Source organism: Diaphorina citri, unplaced genomic scaffold (assembly GCF_000475195.1).
Source record: "Diaphorina citri unplaced genomic scaffold, Diaci psyllid genome assembly version 1.1 scaffold1673, whole genome shotgun sequence".
NCBI classification, from domain to species: Eukaryota; Metazoa; Arthropoda; class Insecta; order Hemiptera; family Psyllidae; genus Diaphorina; species Diaphorina citri.
The window spans coordinates 58664-68864 of NW_007379099.1; the positions used below are offsets into that span (position 1 = coordinate 58664).

Consider the following 10201-nt stretch of genomic DNA (forward strand, 5'->3'; position numbering starts at 1 on the left):
AAAAAAAATTTTAACATAAAATAAAAAAAAAAAAAAAAAAAAAAAAAAAAAAAAAAAATCAGTAAAACATCAAAACTCTGTTCCGTGTTGATTTATGCCGGGCGTCTCTTCAAACTATTGACGTAGGTTTTTTTTTTTTTAAGAGGTTTGACAGAGGGAACTGTAACTGCTATGGTCTTATCGTCCCGAAATCGAAGAGAGAAGGAAGACAGGATAGGAGAAAGCCAGCCGTTCCGAGAACGAACATTATCCCATGAGGATAAAATCCGCTCCGGGCGGGAATCGAACCCGCGGCCTAGCGCTTACAAGGCAGACGCACTACCAACTAAGCTAACTAGGCTGGCCCATTCGAATCTTAAAAACGCGCTTAGTAACTTTAACTCAGTGATCCATTTGGAACTGGTGCATACAACATTCCATCGCCGCGCCGCTGTCTTTTGAGTGATAGGTTCTTCATAGTTTTAGACCGTCTGACAGATCTTGGTCTAAAGCCTTTTTCAATTTCTGTGTAGTTCGCTTCCACATCTTCTAAGCTTGAGTGTCGGGCATAACTACTGGTCTGAAATTCCTGATGAGATCCAGACGGAGTTAAAGGGACGCTCCGTTTTCCCGAGTATAAAATCCAAAGTCCATTGTGAATTTTCAGTGACAGAACGCGAAATCTGTGTCATCCCACATTCTACCTCCAGTGCGGATGGAACTGTGAAAACATTTCCTTCATCAGTAAAACAGTGTGATTACTGAGACCATTTCAGTATTTTTAGTAGATTAGTATTTTTTAGTGTGTGATTTGTGACACCATTTCAGTAGATCGGTAGACCAAAGTGTGATTTCTGAAACCATTCCAGTAGTAGTGTGTGATTTGAGAGACCTGTTCAGTTGTAGTATCCGATTTCGGAGACCATTTCAGGGAACCCATTTCAGTTGTGTTGTGAGACCATTTCAGTCAGTTATTTCTGAAAACATGTCAGTAATGCAGGCGGTCATGTTGCTAGGGTGTGCATGCGTCCTGATGGGCGGCATAAGGGCAGATGATGCGGACAATAGAGAGCGTGTGCAACAGATCTACGCTAAGTGCATGTCGGAGACACAGGCAGAGGACAAAGACCTGGAGGGATTCCGCAAGATGCAGATCCCGGATTCGGAGAAAGGTAACAAAAAAGAAGAAAAAAAAATCGGCCCGGAATAATAGGAACCTACTATCCTAGATCTAGGAACTACGTAAAGTACCTACTTAATATCGTATACCTACATTGTATAACACCTAATAGGATAAGAAAAGTAAAAATAGGGTCGTTTTTTAGCCAACGTTAACGGCTAAAGAATGCACTTGAAATGCACTAATTCCCGACGAATCGCTGAATTTAGTTTGTCTGGTTGGTTTCTAGATGAGTGACTGTCCAACATCACGTGGTGAGACATTAAAATATACTTACTTACTTTCCGTGTGCGGTCATTAAAATATGAAACAACCTTACCAAAAATTGAACCGGAAAAATGTAAAAATGGTCAAGCTTAATTAGAATGTTAAAATCGTTTTAGTTCGATCATCTGAGCAAAAAGTGACTTCCCTTGGGTCCGAAAGCTCATATTACAGTCGCGTAAGATTGTAGACGTCAGCCTTAAACATTTTAAGAGTAGATATCCGCGTCAGCCTTACACATTTCAATACTTTTGAAATAACGCTGTCCGTACATTAGCCGTGTTAGTTTCAATCAAGATGAATCACACACATGTATATTCCCACTGAAGGAGAGTTTAGTCAAATAAGAACACTGAGCACACAATGAATAACACCAGCTAGAAGCTATGAGTAATAGAAACTTTCACTGACTTGAATAAATTCTAGATCTCTAAAATACCAGAGGAATCCCCCGCACAGATCAATAAGATCAGTACCTACCTATCTTGAACTCTCAGCATTTTTTTTTTAATTATTTTTTTTGATGATTAATAATCAGACGAATTATCGTCATCGGTTGAGAATGTTGGGATGTGGGATGATATTTGGGTTAGAGAATTAGGTGGCCAGCGGCGATAGACCATGCGTGACGTTATTTTGACCACACCACAAACATTCACTTAGAAGCGAATGAAATCGAAGTCCTTAATGAAAGGCTTTCATTGCGTCCAGCGGGTCACATAATAATCTTAAGTAACAATATACGTATAGGTATCTCTGAAATTTCAGACAATCTGGTAGGTACCTACCTCTAAACCTTCAGACAGTGTATACCTACCTACATAAACAATGCCCAATTAACTGAAAACATAACATGGAAACCAACTTAATTATCCAAACAAATAAAAACACACCAACCTAATCTTTAATTAAATAATTACCTACCAATTCAATTAAAAAAACCAGATCCTCATCCATGATGAAATTCTGACGTGAAATCATCAGAGAAGTAAATTAGGAAGAAGTGAAAACCTTACGATGCATTTCTATGAAAACATCGGTTACAGCATCCGTGTTATAACTGTTTTTTAATTAAGGAAGGTTTTTTTTTTAATTGAATTTAACAAGGTACATACTGGTAGGTAGGTATATTGATGTTTACACAAGGTAGGTATGTTATTTTATGTAAGGTAGCACTGGTTGGTTGGTTGGTTGGTAGGTATACTCGATCCAGTTTAATATGTGTCTGAGCAAACCGCAACCAATTCGTATATTATATCCTTGACCAAGTACTAAGAAATTAGTGGAGATGCCAAATACATTTCTCGAATTAGTGGAGATGTCAAATCAACTTTGAAATGGAGATGCCAAAGCTCTTGTTTTTCTTTTCAATTTCCCGTTCAGTATAAAAATCTTTATTCAGAAAATTGAAAAGGAATTGTTCTATTAAATTTGATCCTACGAATGGCCCTCCCCTGACTCAATTATTTTATGTCGCTGAGATTCGAACCGCAGTCCTCTCAATTAGAAGTCCAATGGCACTGTGCTTCTGGGACTATGAAAGTCTACAGTCCTTTTTTTCCTGTCCTTAAAGTGATTTAACACTTCGGATAGTAGGTCGGTCATTTGCACCTTCTGCAAGTATTTATTTTATTGTTCTGCTTCTAATTTCTCAATTAATATGAGAGGTGGAAGTGTGACTGTACCTACTTGTATTCTAGTCTCACAGTGTCCCACTATCCTAGTGACAGTATGAGTAGGTGTCAAAACGTGACACAGTGGCTCTCAGGGCCAATTAGAGGGGGTCCATTTGGACTTAGGCCCAGGAGGCCCGGAGCTAGCAGGTTAAAAAGACAAAAATTGGAAAATGTTATTGTTGTTGTTGTTTTCAAATGCTCGGAGTTGACTATTGGGTCATTTTCCCTCGTGCATCCCAATACTTTGCTACCAAGTTGTCGTTGTTTGAAAGGCCAGGACATATTAATAAATGTTCTGCGTTCATAATTGCTTGCAGATTACATAAAATTGGAAAATAAAATATGATTACCTAAGTTGTACGAGTATTCTCCTCTCAGAAACGAAAACGATTCCGATGGCGCGCCATCTTGGATTTCCTATGGTACAGTATACCAAAAGAGGAGAAAAGATTTTCAGAAGAGGGAAAAATCTGAAAGAAAAATACGACTGTAATATTAAGGAGCGCGGTAGCGCTCCGCCCCGCCAAGTCAAGAAAGTTTGACCGCGCTACTAGATTGGTGTTTATTAAAAAGGAGGATTGGCCTATTTTTGCTTTCTGAGAGGGGCCTATTTTTGAAATTAACACCGGGCCCGGTTAGTCTGTTTACGCCCCTGGTGGCTCTGCTACATTTGAACTAATAAACTATATCTTCATTGCCCACTCGTAAGTAGAAACTGAGTAGAAAGTTAGAGCTGGGGAGTAGCATATTGCCAAAATAGAGCGGATAATGTAGGCACTAGGCACTTAATTGGTGCCACTGAGAGTAAGAGTGTTAATAGTGCAGTTCAGTTGCTTAGACATTCCGTAAGTGTGAGGACCGCAGTTCGCGAATTCCAGTAGAAAAAAAAAAAAAAAATGTCGTTGAGTCACAAAGGGAATGTTTGTAAGATTGAGTAACTCAATTCAAAGAAAGTAGGTAATTATACGTTCAAATTTAATAGCCTTTTGTATGCCAGACGAATGTCTGGCATACAAAAGGTTGCAGGTTCGAAGCCCAACTTTGGGGCATGGTATCCAAGCGAAGAATTTGTCCCACTATAATGGGAACCTCCATATTCAAAGTCTTCCGCACTTAACCACTGAGGTACACTGGAGTCAACGATTTGAAACTTGAAACAACCAACATTCTCAAGTTAAATAACTTTGACTCGATTCCCCCCTTGGGCCAAAAACTTTGCGAGTGAGAGTGATATGCCGCTATAGAGGCAGAAGTTATGCCCAAATGCCCAGGAGTCAAATACCTTCTCAGTATCACATGTAGGAATATCATGTTTTATGTAGAAATATCATGTTTTATGTAGGAATATCTATTGGTAGATGAGACCCACACGTCTATCGGATGTCCGATGCTAGTAGAAAACGGCTGCATTTTTTTACTAATCGATTCCGAATAGTCGATATCGCTAGAATTACTGCTAGCTTGGAATGCCAAATATGCGATTCAAATGGCGAATCTAAAGTAGATACGAGTACCTGCCTATACTTACATTGGAGAAGTTTACATACAGGGTGTATCAGAATAGCTACTTTTTGGGAAGGATTTAATGTCACTGTATATCTCCTGGGCATCACACTAGGTTTGTCCACAGGAGGTCCCGGGTTCAATTTCCGGCGAGGTCCAATTTTATTAGAATAACACATTGACAATTTGCTGAAAACGGGTCTGGAATTCGGACCCGAAATGTCCAATACCAAACAATAAGGTATGTGCCAACTTTAAGTCCTATAAAAAGTGTAAACCAATTTGATTAGAGAATGAAATACAGAGAATGAGGCACTTCCACACTAATTATTAGCTTTGGGTACCTATACTGTGAAATTGTGAAGAGGTTATCTGAATTTTATGATTATGATTGGGGTACCTACTTACTTTCTTTCTGTATCCGAAAATTATCGAGGTAATTTAGGGAGGAAGGTAGGTGCTTATATCTATACTAGCTGAATTCCGTCGCTTCGCTCCGGAATCCCGCTAGTTCATCCCGAGGCATGGCCAAACTTGTGGAAAAGGCATGGCCGAACTTGTAGTTATCAAACTAAAAACATAAACGAAACTCAAATATTAGGCGAGCGAGGAAAAGTTTTCTATCCCGCAGTCTCTGCACTCTGTGTATTTCTTATGGAGATTTCAGCGATCAAAAATTGATCATATCTCAGGATCGGTGTAGATTTTCGCAAAATCCTTTCTTATTGCACACCTAGACCATAAAAAGAATATTCCTACCAAATTTCAGCTTTCTAGGTGGTGTGGTTCTCGAGATAGAGCGATCAGTGTGTGAAATGTGAAATGTGAACTGTGAATGAGTGAATGGATCTTGTTCTTATAATATAAGACTAGCTGAATTCCGTCGCTTCGCTCCGGAAGCCCGCTAGTTCATCCCGAGGCATGGCCAAACTTCTGGAAAAGGCATGGCCGAACTTGTATTTATCAAACTAAAAACATAAACGAAACTCAAAAAGTTGGTCGAGAGCGGAACATTTCTCTCCCGCAGTCTCTGCACTCTGTGTATTTCTTATGGAGATTTCAGCGATCAAAAATTGATCATATCGACTCATAATATGCATTGGTAACTTCTTCAAGTCTTCTAATTCTCTTCAAACTCCCATCTAATAAACTGGTGGCGTCAGGCGCGGAGATGGGGGGTACCGAAATCTGGTTTTGGATTGGTTAAACATCAGTCAACGGCGATAGACGACAGTATGGTTTTGTTTCCCTTTCAGAAACGACCCGCTTGTATTAAGTACTCATACTCAAGATTTTTTTTTTTTGGGTTGATAGAGGGAACTGTACCTACCCGGTCTTATCGTCCCGAAATCGAACAGAGAAGAAAGACAGGATGGGAAAAAGCCAGGCGTTCTGAGAACGAACATCCGCTTCTTCAGGAGAACGAACATCCGCAACAACTTCAGGATAAAATCCGCCCCGGGCGGGAATGGTACCCTCGGCCTAGCGCTCACAAGGTAGACGCGTTACCAACCGAGCCAACTAGGCTGGAAATACACCTCTGCTTTCAGGAACTTGGCCCTTCACCTCTCTTAATGGCGGACCTGATCGCCTCTCTCTCGTATACAGTTATTTTACATGGCATTCTGGTATACCTCTTCGTAATATTTGGTACCGAAGCACCTTAGTTATCGACCTGGGTAGAGTATTATAGTACGTGTTGACCCATATTTCATACTCATAGTCTTGGCTTGGGCTGGGTTGGGTGTCTAGGAGGTTTCACTTGCCTTGCCCTTGCTGGGTTTATTTTGGTTCCGTGGTTTATTTTCGGGCTGTGTCTTCCGTAGCTTGGTAGGGTCACTAGGGCCAAATTTGACTTGATATAGCAAGGTGGTTAAACCAAGCTGAATCGTTATAAAGGGATGGGGTATGTTTTTTTAAGAGGTTTGACAGAGGGAACTGTAACTGCTATGGTCTTTGTAAGATCCCGGACGGCCTAAGTAATTTTAGAAGAGATTTGGCCTGATTTATTGAAATCCCAAAGTAAAGGCGAAGTAATGACAACAAACAATGAATGTTCATTTTGAAAAAGATTGCTAGGTATAGGTAGGTATCTTAATAAAGACTTTATTTAAATGTAAAATGTATATTGAAATTAATAAATTATAATTAGTAAAAAATAAAAAAATGTTCATTTTTATTAAATAGGTAGGTAATAAAAATATAATACTTATTGTATTTTTATGTAGGAGCTTTTTAAAAGAGTTATATACTATTGGATTAAAAGTTTATATGAACGACTGACTTTGTTTAACACAAATATGTCATGAAGATTGGTACGGGTCACGATTCCAACTAAACTTCCATCTTGTTTCAAGTCTTTTGTATTTTTTCAAGATCATGATTTTTCTGTTTTGATTGTTGAAATACTTCTTATTTTTTTATGTTGTATGAAGTAATGTAGATAATAACAATAAGAATGTATTAGGTACAATGGTAGGTACATATAAGTAACACATGACATTCTGATTGTGTAGATACAGTACAATGACGAAACAACTTCACATAACATTGATGTAACAAACTGTAACAAGTAATGTATTTTTCCTTTGGTTAAGTAATTAAGTAATGTATTTTTCTTTTGGTTCGTCTTCTTCGTTCTGATCATCATTTTTTCCGACTCTTTTTTTCTCGGGTTCTTTCGAGATTTCATAAATGTCTCATTTGACGCATTTTTTTTTAGTTCAAGAAATAATCGCTTTAACTTGGGTACGTTAATTTTCGGCACCGTGTAAATACAAGTAGGAGATTTCAATATTGATGTTGGATGTGCAGTAGTTCGAAATAGAAAACAAACTGAATCTCTCTCTCTCTATCTCTCTCTCTCTCTCTCTCTCTCTCTCTCTCTCTCTCTCTCTCTCTCTCTCTCTCTCTCTCCAAATTGACGCATTATTTTTAATTCAAGAAATCATCGCTTTAACTTGGGTACGTTAATTTTCGGCACCCTGTAAATATATGTAAGTAGGAGATTTCAATATTGATGTTAGATGTGCTATGTGCAGTAGTTCGAAATAGAAAACAAACTGAAACTCTCTCTCTCTCTCTCTCCAAAATTCTTACACCAGGGAAAAGTTTTGGCTCCCTGCCTATCAGATTATAATAGTCTGCTTGTCTGAATCATAAAATCATATAGGTCCGATTTCACTCTAATAATGGGTACCTTAGAGTACCTAGTAGGTAGGTACCAACCGAATATTTTATATCTAAAGGTAGGTAATACATAGATAGGTACTTTTGTATGACGATAATGATTTGGACACTCATGCACTTATTCATGATTACTATGGACAATAATGACTGTTAGGAATATTAGGCTAGGTTAGGTACATCGTACATGAATCATTATGTTCCCATTCATACCGCACAAGAAAATATACATATACATATGTATAAGTAGGTAGGTAAATATGTACATATTTCAGGCACATAGTTATGAATGGGTACATAATAAAGGAGCGCGGTGGCGCTCTGCCCCGCCAAGTCAAAACAGTTTGATAGCGCGATATTATATTATTTGTACCCTAATAGTTCAATGAACAGTACAATTCACATTCAGCCAGGAGACCCCGCACGGAGCCTCGAAAGGCTCAAAACTAATAAGAAACTTGTATTCATATGTTGAACATGTTAGCCAAATTTCATCAAAATCGGACATTTTGTTCCAAGTCAGGAGTATCCGATTACAATCGGTCGAACATTTTGTAAACTCGACACCTGAATCCGTCTTCCATGACCCCAAACTCTCTCTCTCTTGGTAAATTCCTCTATCTTACCGCTCTATTCTTGCAAGCATCGAAAATATGGACTTCATTTTGATTAACTATAGGTACATAGGTAAGAGTACACAGGAAAAAACTTACCATCGAAAATTTCAGCCGATTACATTACTTTCCTTCTTATATCATAAGGAATAAGGAAAGTAAATAATCATAACAATCACTAGTTCAGTCTATCCATTACACAAATATCCATGGCTAACACTATGTAGATAGAAATCAAATGTAATTATGTAGACCCTTATTATCTATCCTTAAGATCTACGGATCTTAGGTATATGGACAAGCGACATGATGGCTGTGGTTTATCCGTAATTATATCGTCTCTCGTATAACCACAAGATACATTTTTAGATACATTTTTGGTTTAAAGAACTTGATGATTCCGTATCTCGGTATCTTCTTGATGACCAAGTAGGTATAACTTAGGTAAGTTTTAAGTACCTCTACATTATTAAAATTTCAAGGGATCTGATTTCTGATAGATAGGGGTAAGGAAAGACATAAAATTAGTCGGTACTTCTTTGGGTACTTTCGAATTAGAAATCTAGATATGGGGTAGGTTTCTATTTCTGGTTTTTAGTTATATTTATAGGTACAACGTCCTAGTTTATAATCTCCTTTAGATTTAGATCATAGGTATATTTATTATCTAGTAGATATCTATATATAAATATTACATATTCAAAATTCCAGTTTCTAGTTTCCATCTTAGTTCCAACATACCAATAAGATTTCAACCAACAAATTCCATTTCATACCTAGTTTCATAAGGAATAGGTGGTATATCTAAGATCGCGGGTTATAAAATAACACAGATAGGTATCATTCTGATGTTGACACATTTGAAAAATAATACCTAGACTAATAATAACGGGAAAAAAATCAATTTCAACTCACCCACGATTTCAAAAGCTCCCAAAGTTGACGAGAAAATTGTAGAAAAAATTAAACAGAGAGAAAAATCCACTATCTCCAAGAAGTGGTTATTTCCACACCGAAATCTTCACAAGGACATTTTTCCGCGAACTTTACCACTGATAAAACGGTTAACCGTTAAATTTAATTTTAGGTGATCTTTGGTAAGTTTTTAGATTTTTTCAAGATTAAAGTTTAAAGAAAGTTTAAAAAAACTCACTTTATTTTTTCACTTTGATGTTAGAAATAAACACGAAATTAGTTTAATTTTAAAAAATACGTGCCCATCATTTACCGTTTTTTTCTAGGACGGGACTTTATTTTCGGTTCCTCGAACTTCTGGTAAAAGATTTCTTCAAGAGTCGAACTGTGACTGGAAGACCGAACTGAAAAAAATCGACTCATAATATGCATTGGTAACTTCTTCAAGTCTTCTAATTCTCTTCAAACTCCCATCTAATAAACTGGTAGCGTCAGGCGCGGAGATGGGGGTACCGAAATCTGGTTTTGGATTGGTTAAACTTAAACATCAGTCAACGGCAATAGGTGATAGTATGGTTTTGTTTCCCTTTCAGAAACGACCCGCTTGGATTAAGTACTCAAGTTTTTTTTTATTATTATTTTTAGGGTTGATAGAGGGAACTGTACCTACTAAGGTCTTATCGTCCCGAAATCGAACAGAGAAGAAAGACAGGATGGGAAAAAGCCAGGCGTTCTGAGAACGAACATCCGCTTCTTCAGGAGAACGAACATCCGCAACAACTTCAGGATAAAATCCGCCCCGGGCTGTGTGCATCCACCCACATCAGACATCAAGCTTCAAATCCACGGCATATACAATATACATAGTATGTACTTGTATAGGT

General features: G+C 37.9%; 1 protein-coding gene across 1 annotated transcript in view; it reads right to left on the reverse strand.

The window, feature by feature from the left end:
• LOC103516818 (flocculation protein FLO11-like) overlaps window positions 1-9520 on the reverse strand; it is a 36345-nt gene extending 26825 nt beyond the window's left edge. The window contains 1 exon segment of the mRNA XM_026829115.1: window positions 9318-9520. The gene's annotated coding sequence lies outside the window, so the exon portion shown is untranslated.
• Window positions 9521-10201: the final 681 nt, after the last annotated feature.